Genomic DNA, 17,261 nt, shown 5'->3' with positions numbered 1-17,261 from the left:
CTCTTTCTCAGGTATTCTTCAGAAACATTTGTGAGTTCTCATGAACACATCTACCTGGCCATGCATAGGAGTAAATCATATTATCATTGCCAGAGAGATTTTCTTTGTGTTTCAGACAACACTGCATAGTGGCAAATGTGACAGCAACGTGACAAACATTAATGCCTTCTCCCAAAGATGCCCAATAGTCAGCTAAAGAAATGCAACCTTTTACTATTTTGTGAGTCAAGAAAACAAACCATGGCTTTTTAGAGAAACACCAACAATTACCAGATTTGCCATGAGTCAAAAAAATGGTAGAAAACTGCTCAAAAGTCTACAGATACATTTCCTAATTGCCCTGTTTCTTTGGTGGGTTCCTAAAGCATTCCCTTAGAGATGCTACCAGAGGACAAGATGTGGCATGAGGTTTTAGGGAACACTGGAAGTTTTTAGATTTTTGCTTTGAAACATGTTTACAGAGTTTACATTTTATTATTATTAAATTTACATTCACAAGGGACGGGGAATGAGAGAAACTGAAAATTCAACTTATTATGGAAACTATTTTCAGTATTAACTGTGTAATATAAACAACTCTGCTCTTACCAGATTTTACAAGTATGGCTTGAAATTCTTTAGAAACTGGGCTTCTGCTAAATTAACACTATTCCTTTGACTTTGTCCATAATAGTCATTGCTTTTGCAGACTTAGCAAAAAGGAGAACTGCTTACTTGAGCACTAGCACTCCCACAAAAAAGCAAACCTACTCTCTTTTGGCCTACCGCACTGTAGATGCCAACTTAGTATTGCAATCTAGAATGAACAACTTCATCAGCCCTGTCGCAGCTCTACATCAAATAGTGTCCCCTAGATGTATTTCTCTTTGTCACTGTCACCTACAGACACTTCTCTCAAAGCAAATAGCCCCACAGCGATGCAGCTGACTGCTGAGCAGGGTGAATCATTCAAGCCCCTAGAGTTGCCACTCTTTTTAATCAGCTTTTTTAATACTTTATATTGATTCCAGATCTAATCCAAAGCCAGTGAAAACAATGAGGATAGGCTTTGACAGGGCTCTGATGACAATGACAGAAGTGATGGATTTGGTATAACTATCTGCAATCCCATAACCCTCCTGAAGGCTGATTTATTTTTCAATGTTTGTTCTCCATTTTCATCATGATTCCTTCTTTGCCACCTGCTGCATCTCTCACCAACCCCTCCCCAGCTCCAGAGCCCTGGACATCTCTGGTCACATGCAAGTTTTGAGGATGGAGGAGGTTGATGCCAGTGTTCTGGAAAGAGGCAGGGAGCGCAGGGATGAGGAGAAAGTGCACACTGGCAGAGCAGGGAGCTTCAGACAGGGTGATTTGGCAGCTTTCCTGTGATGGCTCAGCAGATGTACCTCCTGCAAAACCAAGAGAGAAGATGAGAAGATGATGGGGGCGAGAAGTGTGGAAAGGGCTCTGAAGCTGCATCCTGGATGTTTGCCAGCTGCATTGTTCATCTGTCTTCTGAACAAACAATCCCAGCCTGGGACCTTGACATGGCCTTTTGGTAGTATTAGCAGTCTTCCTGCTCTCAAGACACACTTATCTCAATCTGGGTCTGCCTGGGACTTAGAGGTGATGTCTGCTCTGCCAAGCAGGTGCATGTGGTGAAAACTTCCAGCTCTGATCCACCAGTCACAACCGAGGATCTCACCGTAAGTGGTAGGCTCACCTCTGAGCAAAATACCCTGGGTTCCTTCTCAGAAAGGCTGTGCCTTGTACACAGTTGGGATGAGGTGAGAGCACACACACACACGCTGCAGCATGTGATCTCACAGTTGAGAACTAATCACCACGAGCGGAGGAGCATCCAGCTTGTCGCTTACTCCCCCAATCATCTCTGACGGTCAGCTCTGCCTCAGCCCAGCCCTGCCACTGCGATATGAGGAGAGCAGGAGGCACCCACGCTTTCAAACATGGTAGGAAACCACATGGGGATGGAAAATTACTTTTAAACAGAGCTCCTGTATTTTAGCACAATAATTAGTTCTTTGGGTGTTTGTTTCTAGATAGCTTAGGAAAGATAGTTATCTGGGAGTTGAAATTACGAAGCATCAGATTTACTTTTGAGCATGAGGAGGTAATAAAGGCTGCTAACATCTGTAGATAACAGCAAAACTCAGGACACTCAGAAAGGCTGCTGTTGGGCCTTTGGGGGATATTTGTTTGGGGGGGTGCTTTGTTTACATTTTAGACTCGGGCAAGAGAGCCCATTCTTGTGTGTACTGTTTTCTTTTTCTTGCCTGAACTGCAGTGCTGTGTATTTTAAATTCAGAAACTAAAAAGGTCTTGCAAGTACTTCAGAAGATTATAGTATATTCTTTTACACAGATTCTGTGCTGGATCTATTAAAAAGTATCAGCAATTCTCTGAGCTGTGAAAGTTCTTCCTCAGCCCTCCTGGCTCAGTTCCAGTGACAAAGTGACTACAACAACCTTCTGTTCAGCTAACAACTCCTGATGACCTTGTAACAACTTTGTCAATGCCTTACTGTTACCCAGTTCCCGTAAAAGAAAAAGACACGCAATATTGAATTAAACATGCTTCTTTTTCCTTTGCATGTGCAATGCTAAGGGGCATACTCAGACAAAATGTTTTGCATAATTTCATCGACTTTCAGTAAGAGCTTTCATAATGAATCTCAGTATCGGTAGACCTACGTTGCCTCAAACGTCAGCTTTATGCTTTTCAAGCATTAAGACGCTCATTCTGCCGAGTCTCTGGCTTTATCCAGACTGATAAGGAGTCTTTACAGCAACTTTTATTGATTCCAGGCTGCCAAAGGTAGCACCGGCAGCAGTGTGAGGCCACCATCAGACGATCCATGCAGCAGCTCTCTCCTATTTGTCAGCAGCAGCAGTCTGCAGACAGTCACATCCCTGCAATTCAGCCAGGGAACAGACTACACGAGCTCTCCTCACCCACCCTTAGCATAAAATCAGCCGAGTTACTTCTCACAGCCACAGCAGCAGTTTGAATGAGATGGGCTGGCTTCTGTGATGCTGTTGATGAGGAGCACTCCAGTGATTTGTTCCACTAGCCAAACTGCCGGGGTAATTTCTGGCAGGGAAGTAACAAGCAGCTGTGGATAGCTATGTCTTAAGTTGCCATCACCTTTCCAGCAGTGATTGTCAGATCACAGCTTTAATACTGGAAATGCTTAAATTAATTTTAAACCCTGGTATCATCTACTTAGGAGTACATGATATCATTAGTAGCCTACCAGTGTTTTCCAGAGCCTTGTCTACATACATGTTCCTAATGGTGGGTATTTTAAAAGACAGAAGGTTCGTGCAAATACCCTCAGTAGTAGAAGGCTCATTTTCACTAACGTTATTGATAGGACTTATTGTAGACTCAGATGTAAATCATAATGTTTAAATTGAAGAATGACACTACAATCCTTACTTCTGCGCATAATCCCTATCACCATAATTTCTTCTGCAAAACTGTGTGACTCAGTAGATATAAGTAGAACTGGCCAAAGTTAATTTTTTGCATAATAACTGAAAATTTGTGATAAACTCACATTATATTTAGCAGTATCAGCAGGTAAGCAGATCAGCTGACACTTTTGTGCTTCCAAAAAGCATGTAGCCCTTAGATACTATTGTCTGGAAACAAGCTCTCCCGCCTGAGTACTTACATACCATGCTCTAGACTTGACAGCAATGCATCGCAGAAAGCACATGGTTTAACTGGCAGTATTTGCTTTCCCTTCCATTTTACCGGTATGTAAATCCTTCTCACAGCTCCTACCTTTCACAGGATCATAAGCCACAGCAGCCCACAAAGCACGGCAGCCAGATGTTTGCAGGGACTCAGAGCTCAGCTTGTGACACTGGACAACAGTACCCGGGATGCTACGGAGGTGTGCTTGCTTCTAGTAGCTGGCAGAAACTCACTGCTTTGGGGTGTGTGGCTAGCTCCAGGAAAGCTTTTCATCAGTTTTACCTGCTATGGATCTTTAGTAGTTTTTCTTCCATCTGTAGCTGTACTTTTTCCTTCTAACCTGGCCTGCTCTTTCTGATTGTATCTTGTAGGTTTATCTTCTCTTTTCTGCACCCTATGAAAGAGAAAAGCACAGAGTCCTTCATTCACTGTACCCCAGAACTTGTGGATTCACTGGTCTTTTTTAAAATTGATCTATTAGTTATTGCAAGTTCGGAACAAATAAAAACTACAGTGACAAAAGCAGAAAAATATTTTTCCACCTTTGTAAACTTCTCATAAGTTAATTACCAGTTTCAGTTTAAAATCAGAAAGGAGGAGGCCAAATCATCTATTGTTCTTATTGAACCACATACAGACTGAATTTTATTATGATAGAAAAGGAAAGAATTTGTCATCATTAACTGTAATGTTTTCGGGAAGGAGGTTAGATAGGAGACTTAGCATCATTAGAGGTTTTTATCAAAAGATTTCCTGCCTCAAGTAATTGTTCTGAAGAAGTAAACACAGAGAGATTATGTCATTAATTCTCTTTAATGAGGTTCTGTCGTAAGTGTTGTTTTGTAGGCTCATTTGAATAATTTTAACAAAATCTTCAGGGTTTTATTTATTTACTTATTTTGCAGATGCTTTGCAAAACTGTGCTGAACAATATGGTTTGTGTTCACTGTATTGCTACTAGCTTAGTTCTTTGAAATCAAATGAGGTGGCTGGTTATGTGATTCCTTTTCATATTTACCAGTGGCAGTCTCAGGAAAAGTGGTTACAAATACATTTTTTTATTTATTTTGTGCATAAGCATCTGGTAAACTGATAGACATATTTGTACACTCCTATACTGTGTAGTCTATACAAAGTGTTTGTAATGGATCACCTACTCAAACACTATCAGTATCCATTGTTTAGTTATTCTAAATACTCTTCCTGTCGTCTGTTCTTAAACTTTATTCCCATTGGAAAGCACTATCTTCCATTCTGCAGGAAACAGAATTAAAACAAGAGGAAGTGTGTTTATTTTAGGTAAATATGCACACATACACATTTGTGCACACATCTGCACAGGTCAGCAATACTTTGAAAACTAACAGCAGCATCTATATTAAGAAAATCCAACAGTTCTTATCAGAAAAGTCCATTTTCAACTGTTTATAATTCTATTAAATTTGAACTGCTAACATAGCCGGCGTGTAAGGTTAATGGAGTTCTTCGCTGGGAGAATTTAATTTTGCTGTTTCTCAGAGTGGAACACAGGGAAAATGTTGCTGTTTAGTGTTAAAAAAAATAAAATATTAAGATATCTTCTTCTTTGAAAAGTCCTAGTCATCTCTCCACCTGGTGGCCTAAGGCTTTAAATTTCTCTGGAAATTATTCTTTGTGTCATAGATGGGCTTTCTGTTTTTCCATACAGAAACTGAGTTAAATTTCAGTGAGTTTTAAGGTTCCACACAGGCTGTTGCTGAGGATACATTACTAGCTGGAAGGGTGACGCGCTGTCACCAGAGAGTACCGAAGGTCTTCTGTCTGCCTCCAAGCCTGCCCATGGCAAGTGTGCACACCTCTGCCAGCCCTGTGCCCCCTCACTTCAAACACTGTGGCAGCTAAGGCAGCGGTCCCAGAAAGTGTGTATGGCAGGCATGGTCTATTAGAAATGAATTTTAAACATATTTTCCTGAATGAAGCTGCATTCTAGGAGCTATTGGTGGTGCAAATAATACTCTGTCACCAATGAATCATCTGATCACAGAATTTGGGATGTTCACAACTGGAGAAAATCACAAACACCAGAAGGCACACATTGCTGATGTCCCTAAAACCTGTCTGCCCCAACCAACTGCACTCCAAAAAGCTCTCTGATTAAAAGACAAGACCATTTGACAAAGTTCTTTCTGTACTCACAGAGTACTGCTGAGGAGACAGTCCCTCATGAGGCAGAGTAAGTAACATGGTTGTTATCTGTATTTCCTGCTGTGGAAATTTCCTTTAGCATAGGACCTGATCTTCTAACAAAATTTTGACCCTTCATATTTTGTGGAGCAGTGTAAGACTTGTCTTTACTGACTTTATTATGATATTACTTCTCACTTGTAACTCTCAGCAGGGTTTAGAAGCATGGAAAGGGAGGTGAAATAATCTGCCATATGCTTTTGCATTGCATTCTCACAGTGGTAGGGAATCTGTAATGCCAATGATTTTTCAAATGCTTCCACCTTCTTCAAAATTTTCATTGAATGCTTTTTGTTTTCCCACACTTACATATGCAGAAAATTGGGTAAAATTTGATGAATGACATAAAATTATAACAATTTTTATAACTTGGGAAAATATCTGTTTTTCAGTATGCTATTCACATGAAAATAAAACGTTGCTAAACTTTTTTATTTTTAAAAAAAGAATGCATCCTCTTTCTATGATCAGCACAAAGAACATTCTTTTCCTCCTAGAAACTTATACATGCCTTAGAAGAATAACAAGAGAATGACTTAACCATTTTGCAGCAGATTCTGCAACAAATACGAGGGGTCAGACACTGCAATACACAGAAATTGATGCCTTCCAGAGACTCCTGGTCCCACTGCCCCAGAAGCAGCGGTGTGGAAGCCCAGAGCGAAGCCTGAATCCACAGCACCCAGATGGGTGCTTGGTGTGGCAGTGGGACGCAGCGACCCTTCCTTCTGCCATTTGCACTCATGCTCCCAAGTGCCTGTGTAGCACCTGCACCGCTCTGCTAGCGAGGACATCATGGAAGAGACTTGAGTGAGGCTGGTAAAAGGCTTCATCATTCCTCCCTTGTGAAGACTCTCTGCTCCAATTTGCCTGCTTCTTTGTTCCCAAAGGCACATTAGAGAAGATGGAGCATTTGTTCCGTGTCTGTTTCTGAATAATGAGCAATCCTTCCTATTATCTGATTAGTGCTTGCTACTGTCCAAATTAATTACAAATTTAAAAAAAAAAAAAAAAGAGGAAAATTACTATTTTAGTATTCTACAGTGTTGAATACCTCAGACAACACAGCTGCTTGACTGTATGGTTTGTGACAACTACTCATGAGGGCATGTGGAGGACAGTAATGGCGGTTCTGAGCAAGTATATTCTCAAGGTAAAACCCATTGCTTGCACAGTTTCTTGGGATTAAGTTTGCAGGAGCCAAAGTACTACAGGTCCCTGTTCTCTGAGGTAAGACTCCTTGGGAAAAATACAATACAGTGTTTGAGGTGTTTTGTTAATAGCATTGAAGCACACAGGTAGGATGTAGTTCTCCTCCCACAAAGCAAAAATACATGAACGATTAATAAAAGGTCTCGAATTCAGGGGATTATTCTGCCTGCGACTTAAGCCTGAGGAGGATCATTATCACCAGCCAGCAGAGGATCTATAAATAACCCACGGAGCTGAGTTTAAAGCATTAGTTTAGCCTCTCAGTGGAAATTCAGTGCATTGTCTATGTGTGGTTAGAGGCAAATATTATCTTAAAGCAACTTATTGTTTTACTTCACAGTGGCAAGGAAATAAGCATTTCTTATTATCAGGATGACTGACATATTATTTCAACCCATCACTAAGCCTTGTGGCAGAACAGGAAGAAAGAATGAGGCAAAGCTGCAATTCCCTAGCAAGTACTTTTTCTCAGAAATAGGGAGGAGTGGATGTACCAATGCTGAAAAGCCTGACTAATAGTTTTGGAAATTGGTTCAGTTTACCCCTCCACGGGCAGGTAGAGCAGAAGCAGCAGTGCTGCAGCCAGCCCTGCACAGCTGGGACCTGCCGGCAGGTCTCCAAGCCGCCTGGAAACGGTACTGGGAGGACAGATTACACACCAAGTCACTCAGCTGCTTCACTGAAGTTGCCAGCAGAACTACTAGGTAGTGTAAGATTGTGATCTTTGTAAGGTGGTTATTTGTCCACTAAGCTAACTACTAGGTAGTTTTGCATGGATGATTAAACAACTATTAGGTGGTAACAACTTCTTGTCACTAATGTGACAAGATTGGAACAGGTGACAGCCCCCATAGGCCTCCATCTTTCCGTGTATCTGTCTATCAAGGCAGGCAGTCTCCTCTTCCATGCCAGATTCTGAAGAAATGTTGTTTTAAGAAAAGTTTATTTTATGTGTTTCTATAAAGGGTGTGCACATATTCTAGCTGGCTGAGTATTTTGCAGCTCCTTCAGCTAGCTGGTCAGCATATAAGGGCTTGTGAGTCGTATCAGATGTTAAAGTTAGACTGTTAATCTTAGTCTGCATGTTCAACCTGGTAATATGGTCCTTACATCTTTAGTGAAAAAATGTTGCACACCTGCCAATGAAAATAGACAATATTTTTCTTGCTAAAACAGTGATATTACCTCCAAAACTGTTGATAAATGCATACGCAAAGGCAAAGCAGTCCAATACCAAGCTGCTAGAACTGCTATCATTTAAAAATAACACGTGAATAGATCTCCTATTCTTACCAATTCAACAATTATTTACTTAGTATTAATGGCTATAAAAATTGTTTCACTGCTTTTAAGAACACTCACAACCCCTCTGTTTTTATTATCTGTCTAGAGATACTGAAGCAGCCTGATACTTCCCTTCCTTACAAGATGAGTTGCAGGCAAGAGATAACTGGGGGAAAAGAAGAGAGAGACTTAATACTTTCTTATGCATAAAAGCTGTATCACTGTTCTTGGATAACAGAGGTATACTAGTCGATCCAATGTGAATGTAATTATGTATATACCAGTCCATGGAAATATAGGCAAGGGGATAAGCACTACCAGTGCAAGCTACCCATAGGGAAACTGTCCTTGAAGCCTGTGACTTCAGAAGACCAATGTTAGTGTGCCATGGCTGCACTCAAACTAGGTCAGTCTAGGTCAGAATGGTTTCAGTGAAAAACTCCATTTTCAATCTGTACATTGTACAACAAAATTTAAAAAACAAGGGGAAAAGGAGGGAAATAAGTTAGCAAAAGCCAGCTATTGTCAGGGGCCTGTGTGCACCAAGAGACTCTGCAACCTCTTGTATCCCTCTGAGGCACCTGGCTGCCTGTCAATCCACGCGAGTGAGAAGGGCCAGCTCTGAAAGGCCCCTTACCCATAGCCATGTAATGTTGGGTCAGGCTTAGGTGAGAAAGAGCTGTGGGAAGCCACGTCAGAGCTTCCTCCTTCACTTGGGAGGCATTTATGGTCAAGGTCGTCACCTTTGGCCCTTGCCTGAGCTATGTTGCAGGTATGTCTGTGCCCAGCCTTGTACTTGGCTGATCTTGACCTTGCCCTGTTGAATTGACTTCTTGGTTTGATCTTGGACTTGCCCCATCGCTAGAGGCTTGCCTGGCAATCTGCTGGACTGTGCCTGACCCTGGTGAGTGTTACCAGACCTGCTCTGCCTTGCTGGAGTCCTGAGGGACTGCACCCAAGTTGGCGAGGTCACTGCCCCCGCTTGTTTTGTCGTCACCTTGTAGTTTCTGGCTCACTTTCTCTTCTTGCTGCTCCCAACTATCTCTTAATACACACTAGAGATAGGTCAGGAGAATAGGACTGGAAGAATCACAGACCCGCCAATGGTGATTTGATAATGGAACAATTATAGAGTACTTTGTACTTATCCAGAGGACAATATGGGGATAAAATCAGCCAATGTGGACTTGACCAAAACAGGTGAAGTCCAGCTCTTCTACTTTATAGATGGAACATCCAGCCTAATGGGTAGGGGTTAACCTGTAAGTATTGTATAACTTCACTTTAATTAAGACTGTTGATATAGTTGTATTGTATCAATATGTGAATAGTATTCTCACATGAAAACTAAGAAATGCTGAACAAAATTATGTTGTTATTAGGTAAGTGTTGAAACCTTATATTCAAAAGAGTTTCAAAGTTGGCTCTTGACTGTGTCAGACCTGGATATGGGCTTATTTAATGTTTTAATTACCAGCCTAAATGATAGGCATAGGGAGTGCTTTTATGTAACACTCTTTCCAAAACAAAAATGGCAATTGTTCTAGGAGGTATCAACAGAAATATAGCAAGCGAGGTACTCTGTTGTACTTGGAACTTGATATGGCCTAAACTGCAACATAATGCTTCCTTATTTGAGTACCAATCTCAGTGTCAAAAAGGATTAGGATAAATTGGAGAGGTGAGCAAGTGGTGAGAGGTTTAGAAAATTAGGTCTTTGAAGAAGAGTTGAAAAAAATTGATTTTTTCTGCATGGGAAAGTGAAGATGCAGTGAAAGATGGATGACATCAAATGTGTAAAACATTGTCATAAAAGCATGGTGGCCAACTGTTATTCTCCATGACATCAAGAACAGAACAAGAATTAATCTACTTTATGGCAAGGGAAGAATCCATCTTAAATATTAGCAATAACTTTCTAAGTACATTTTAGCACTAAAAGGGATTATTTACACATGTAGAGTCTGCATTGCTGGACATGCCTAAGAACAGACTATACAAGTATATGTGAGAGTTACTAGACTTGATCCCAGAGAACGGAATTGATGACTGGGGTTATACCTAGTCCTACATTTCTACGGTTTCTGAGACCTCTATTGTAGTGAAGTAGATCTTCGTTTAAATGTGTATCCTATAATCAACCCCAGCTAAGATATATTATTACCTTAAATTGGTCATTGAATAGTTTCCTAGGTAATAAAGTTCAATGGATAATTTACAAGTCATTTTGTACACTAGTAATGATTGTATATTAATATGCATTTTCCACAATCTGACTAAGAAACTCTCATCACATTCAGCCAACCTATTGACCTCACTGTCTAAAAAGGCAGGAGAGAAAATACATTTTAAAAGCAGCCAGTGCTAAGTGGAATGAACTGTATACCTTCAGTATTTCATAATCTGAAAGACCAGTTGTATTTACTGTTATTGCAATCACAATACAAAAACGTATTCCCAGAAGCATTCCTTGGAATAGAGCAGTGGATGTTAATACAGCAGCAAGATGGCCAATCCAAATCCAGGGCAAAAGGAGCTGGACAATGACCCAAGTAGATTTTCCTGAGCTGTGAATCAATAAGAAATGAACATTTTGATTGTTTGAGATCAGCTCTCACACAGAATGTTTTATTTTCCTTATCCCCAGTCTGTTCTGATTTTAAATGTATGTCAGAGTTATTTTTTATCCTTGAAAATGAATGAAAATAATTTAATTTCTCATGCAGAGATAAAGACGCATGCATATTTTATATCAACTAATACTTTTTTTTTGCTTTTTGCCAGTGCTTTACTTAAAAGCTCATAAAATGAATGTTTTTGTTCTAATAAAAAGGAAAGCCCTTGAGACCTCATATTCCCTGTCTGCACAAAACTGCAAAGATGAAGGCAAGCTTTTCATAAATCCCTGCAACCTGAAAGCTGTAATAAACCTTACGTTTAACTAACTTCCGGAAGACAGGAGGCATTTGCAGGCATATGCAGCATCAAGGGATGTAACACTATTTACCTACATGCTCCAAAGAAACACGTTCAGAAAGCAGAAGGCATCAGGCCAGGCAATTTGAGAAACAACCTCTTCATGCACCTGTCTTGGCTTATTACCCACAATCTTTTTTGTTATTTCCACTTTCATCATTAGGGTTTTCAAAAATGACTTAAGTTTGTGCCCAAGATGTCATCAGTGCGAAAAGCTACTACTTTGTTCATCATTTTCCACCTCTCCCAAAATCTTGCATGTCCTATGACAGGAAAGATGTTATTCATGGCAGCTTATGCCTTTTCAATGTCTTCTCTGGCTGCTGTAAAGAGAAGAAATGATGATCTCTTTACAGCTGCCAGATATGACTGCTGTTGAAAGCAATTTCAAGCCTTTTTTGCTGTGGAGCAGATGATCTGGCCCTTAACTTGCCATGAACTTAGATTTTACTTAACATTTTGAGTAGTGGGTACACTATAGCAATTATTTATGTTCTTTAAGGTCTTTGAAAAACTAAAGCACTCTGTAAGCATTAAACATCTGTATGTATGGCAACATGACCATTCCCAAGTGAATACTTGCACACTGTTGAAAGGCCTAAAATAAAAACACTTTTAAGAAGCACAAAATTCAGATATACTCAGGTCTCTTTTATGTACTGTGCTCACAGGCCTGCAAGTGCTTGTCTCGCTAAGCAATGCCTGCTCATGTTCCTGTCACTCCTCGCAAGTGAAGCTCTTGGGCTGAGCTTGGTATTACGAGGATGGAGGAAGCTAAACCCTGCAAGCTCGGAATAGAAAGGAGAAGCAGCATAGGACCTGGTAAAAAGCTAGGTAAAAGATAAAAAATGGAATCCAAAATGATCTTTTGCTGGGGGGAGGGGGGAAGCAGGAAAGGAAACGAAAAGTATCAAGAGTAACATACATTTTTTAGTTGTAAATTCTTTTTATCTTGCTAAAAATTAAAACCTGATTGGCAATGTATTTAAGAGGAGAAATCAGGCATTTGGAAAGTGAGCTCTGGACCCAAATAATTGACTCGGTCTTTCAGTTCTGCCTTTGATTCTGTCTCTATTTCAAAGTTTTAAAATAAAATTTCTTAGTAAAAATGGACCAAAGCACAATCATAAGTTAAGTGTTAGCAGCTATAAATGACCTCTGTTAGTTCAGTTATGACTTCACATAAAATCCACGTTAAAATAGAGTGACCTCAGCACTTCTGTGTTTCACAAAATTCTACAATTTTCCCATCTCCATTTTGTTGCTGATATAAAGTTATATCCTCTGTCAGACTAAGGATTTACAATTTCTTTTAGAGCTTCCCTTTCCTGACTACAATGCACCACCTGACTTTAAGGACCAAATATAGGTGGCTAAATTGGAAAGCTCTTGTTACATTCCCCAACGCATGCATTTAGAATGACTGTATGGAGGAGCCACTCCTTTTTTCCATTGGTATATAACGACGCTTGGAAGACTGACTCTTAATTCATTACTTAAATTAGATATCAGAAGTTAGGCAGTGTGATTGTCTCTTTCACTCCTATTACTGCTCACTGCAGGATGTTTACCTGAGCTCTGAAGTAATTTAATAATTATGATGTAAATGACTTGGAAATAGATGGATTTTAAAGGCTCTTTGCATTTATTACTGCAATAGTTTTGTAGCTTGTGCCCCGAAAAAATGACATGCACAAATCAGCTGTGTGGTGCTGTGCTACTGCACGTAGTCAGTAGACCACGACAGTGTTCAGCAGGGCATCGACCATGAAAAATATGTTATTTGGACAGAGAGGTAAGGTTCCACAATAGCTTTCTAACAAAGGAGAAGGCAAAAGCAGGTCAAACACCTAACTACTTTCAAGAGAAGTCACTTTAAATTTTTGTAGCACTAACTGGCAGCCAGGCAACTGCACTAGATGCTCTGCCTTGCCCTTTTTCTAAGGGTGTGGACCTGCCACAGAGACGACAGTGGAGAATGATGTAATTCGGAGATATTTATCCATTCTAGCCTTGCCTTTGACTCTAAAAAGGTTTAAATGGTTCTTATTTCTTAATTTTGGGTTAATTCTGATAAGAGGTTTTATGGCTGTGAGCTAAGTAAGTTCGTGGCGTTATACTTGCTGAAAGATGATTAAGCCAGTGATCACTGAATAGTATCTCTGGTTTCCCAAGACTATTCCCTTCATTTTAGCTAGATGTACTTCTTGTGTCACAAGACCACCGCGTTTCTCAGCTACACAAATCTTAACACCTTGCTTGTTTACATGGCAATTTAGGAAAACAGCCTCCTCTCACGTGATCTTGTTCTAGCAATGCAAGCTAGAAATGTGACATATAAAATAATTCACCAACACCACTATTCCCTTTTAGATCTCAGAACAGCTCTTTTTCTTCTCACTTGGTCTCATAAATCATTGTTATTCTGAGGTCATCTGTAAATCAGAGTGCAACACTAAAAAAATCAGGCTACATAAAATTAATAAGTTCTAACAGAAATCATGCAACTTGTAATTTTTAAATATAGGGAAGCTCAAGAGAACATATACATTTACTTTTAATATCAAATTTGGTTTTGGAACAATGCCCTCCGCCAGTCAGTTTTAATAGGAACATAGGATCTGCCATGCTCCATTAAGCCAACGATCCATCAAGTCCAATATTCTCCACTCTGCTTGGCAAATGCAAGATGCTTCAAAGGAAGGCAAATTGCCCGTCATGCACTTGGCCAATTTTTCAATTTGAATAGTTCATTGTGCAAAAGCCATTCCATTCTTCATGTCAAGTCCTTGTCCCATGTGGTTACAAACGCTAAAGTAATGAATGGCGTGAATGACCTAAAGTACCATTTTAATAATATTTAAAGCTATGTTTATGGTCTGATTGGGTCTGTTTCTCTTGAACTGTCAATTGAGTTTGTGTACAATGCTCTTCACATTCATTCTCAATTACATCTCCTATTTCTTCTCTACTTCAATTCAGCAGTTAAGCAAATCAACAGTGTTCACAAATCCCCACAATTTTGCATCAGTATTAAAAAATCAGTTATGATTTTAAACAGACATTAGAGGATATTTCTATTTAAACAGCTACTCGGTGTAGCATGCACCGATCAGAGAGCATAGCAATAGGAGAGGACTGGAAAGTAAGGTCAAAAGTAGCACTATAATGACTGATACAATTTTTATATATATATTTATAGTCTTGGATTATATTGTATGTTCTGTACTGTTGTGCTCAAAGGCCCTGCAACAGAGGAAAGGGGACTCTATGAGCCAATGATTGTATATCTGTACAAAAAGCAGAAGGAAAAAACTTTAAAGATAAGTACATGAAAAGAGACAATAAATGGATACTATAAAATGCAGATTTTTCTTTTCTTATCTAGGGTAGTTTGGGTAGATCTTCTCTTTTTCATCGCTTTTTCATCATGGCAGAGAGTATCTGAGGAATCTGATAGCTCAGAGGGACCATGGGAGAAAACAAAATAAGAATATAATACAAGAGGAAGAAAAAGGTAGAGGAGACAAATGGAAAAAAAAGTTCATACAAAACATGGAGTGGTTGAGAGGGCAGAGGAGAACAATCACAACTTTGACTGAAGTCCAGTAAAACGATATGTTAAAGCAGGAAGGATTGATCCAAAACGCCCTGGTAACATGTCTCTTGACATCTCCTTCAGCTTCAGAATCCACGGCAGTGACAGGTAATCTCTGCCAAGGCTTTGCTGCTGAGCTGGCTCCAAATGCCAGTGAGAACTACTAACAGTTGTTGCTCCATTGTGTAGGGATGGCAGTGTAGGGGACAAGAGGAAAGACGGGCAAAGTAAAGGAATATAAGTAGGGAACTTATATGTGAACAGCAAGCTTTATGTGCCTCAGTACACAAAATTTCCTGCTTATTTTTCTTCATGGAATGAAGAGTCAGGTTTAACATCTCAGTGTGTTATATGGATCACTCAGTTCCTACAAAAGTCAAGTGCATTTTATCTGTGGTTTCCACAAAACTAGATGCTGATTATTTAATTGGCTCAGCATAATCAGACAATGGTCAATCTACTAGGGCTACAGGGAGACTCTCTTAAGAAAAGCGTCTAGCAATCCTTTCATGATCTAATGAGCTGTGTTATATTAATTGTGGGGATGTCACAGTGAGAAAAGGTCAAAAATGCTGATATACTCATGCGTTCTTCCTTACATTCCTTCTCCATATATACCTCATTTCTGTGGTGATGTCATCTCTGAAGAAAACCGAAACAAACTGTTGTCTCCTCCCCAAAAATCTTTTTTATTTTCTCCTGTGTATCTCACTGGTTTTGGACAAGTTAGTGTATTAGAACTTTGCTTGTGTTCCAAATCATTTTCACCCTCCCCTTCTTATGATGAAAATGTATATAATTTTGGATGTCTTTTATCTGATACAAGGATCTTCATTACAAAGTGTCAAGAAGAAAGAACAGAGAAGTCAAGATGATACATTTCTGTCACTCCTGTATGACTGCAAAACCATTTCTATCAGATAGTCATATACTCATGTGCACCAATCCTTTCCATTGGCGAGTGTCAGACAGAATGGGTAACATAACAGATTCACTCTTGCTAAAAGGTTTACTGAAATTATACTGAATTATGTTAAGCACTATCTGACTCTGAAAATGGGGTCTTCAAAAATGGACAAAGTTAATAGCTTGTTTTAAAGTGAAAGTGCCTCAACTGTTAAGAAGTTAAAGGGTTCCCCTTTGATGGCTTCTGATACAATTTCAAAAATAGAAAGTCTGAGTGTATGAGGGTCTTGCAATTTTTGTATCTAATACTGGAGGTTAGTTATTTTTTGATGATTGCATATGTAAAAGAGATCTTATTAATTTCAGAATCCAATTTTGGTCACATTTTTATTTTTGCATTTTTTTAAAAAATACTCCTATATGTCTTTTGACATTCTGTTTTTACACACGGGATGTATATTTACACGTGTGTTTTTAACAAGCCCTTGAATAATCTTTGTATCTCTTCAAATGAATTCCAGGGATTTCACATGATGCCCACGTCAAAATTCACAATGTGTAGATTCCTAATTTCCCCAAATCTCTGACTTGCCAGGCACATATTTCTGTCAACAGCTGTTTCATCTGATAAGGTAACAGTTTGTATCACTTCTCCCTTATAGACTAATTTTGGTGCTTAGTATTCCAATTTTTCTGTGTTTACCTCTCACTATTAATATGAAATTTTATTTGAGCTCTCTATTGGTATCAAATCCCTGTTAGTTGAATTTAGAAGCCTGGAGGGGGGATTCCTAGACAAAGACTTCATTGTTGCAGGCAGTTTCCACATAGCAGCTGTGGTAATGTTATGAAAAATATTGAGGGAGATGGAAATACCTCTATTATAGGCATATAAATGCTTTCTGCATGAAAGACATTTCCTTATGTCTGCCTGTCATGTCATTGCAAAACAGATTGCCTTCTACTGCTCTTCTGCTGAATAAGCATCTCTGGTCTCGTTTTCTAAGTTTTAATGGGAACTGTAGTCACTGTTTACTCCGAAAAAAACAGGACATGGCTGTTTTAAAAATTAATGCGACCTATGAGGGTCTCCTGAGATTTACTTTTTCTCCTTAATTTGTCTGAGGTACCAGTCCAGCTGGATTTGGCTGTGTTCTGAAACCCCAGGAAAATTTCTTCCAGCTTTTCATGAACGTAGGTTTTTATTACAAGCCAAATATGAAATTGAAACTCCACTGAAAGTGATTGCAACATTTCCGTTGACCTGAATTCACCAAAAATTTGACAATATCCTCAAAGGTTTTGCTTTCCTGAAGTCAGAAAGTGAAGTCGGAAATCTGACCTCCATACTTCTATG

The sequence above is a fragment of the Balearica regulorum genome, chromosome 4, assembly GCF_011004875.1.
Source record: "Balearica regulorum gibbericeps isolate bBalReg1 chromosome 4, bBalReg1.pri, whole genome shotgun sequence".
NCBI lineage: Eukaryota > Metazoa > Chordata > Aves > Gruiformes > Gruidae > Balearica > Balearica regulorum.
Note: the sequence above shows the minus strand (reverse complement) of the source record.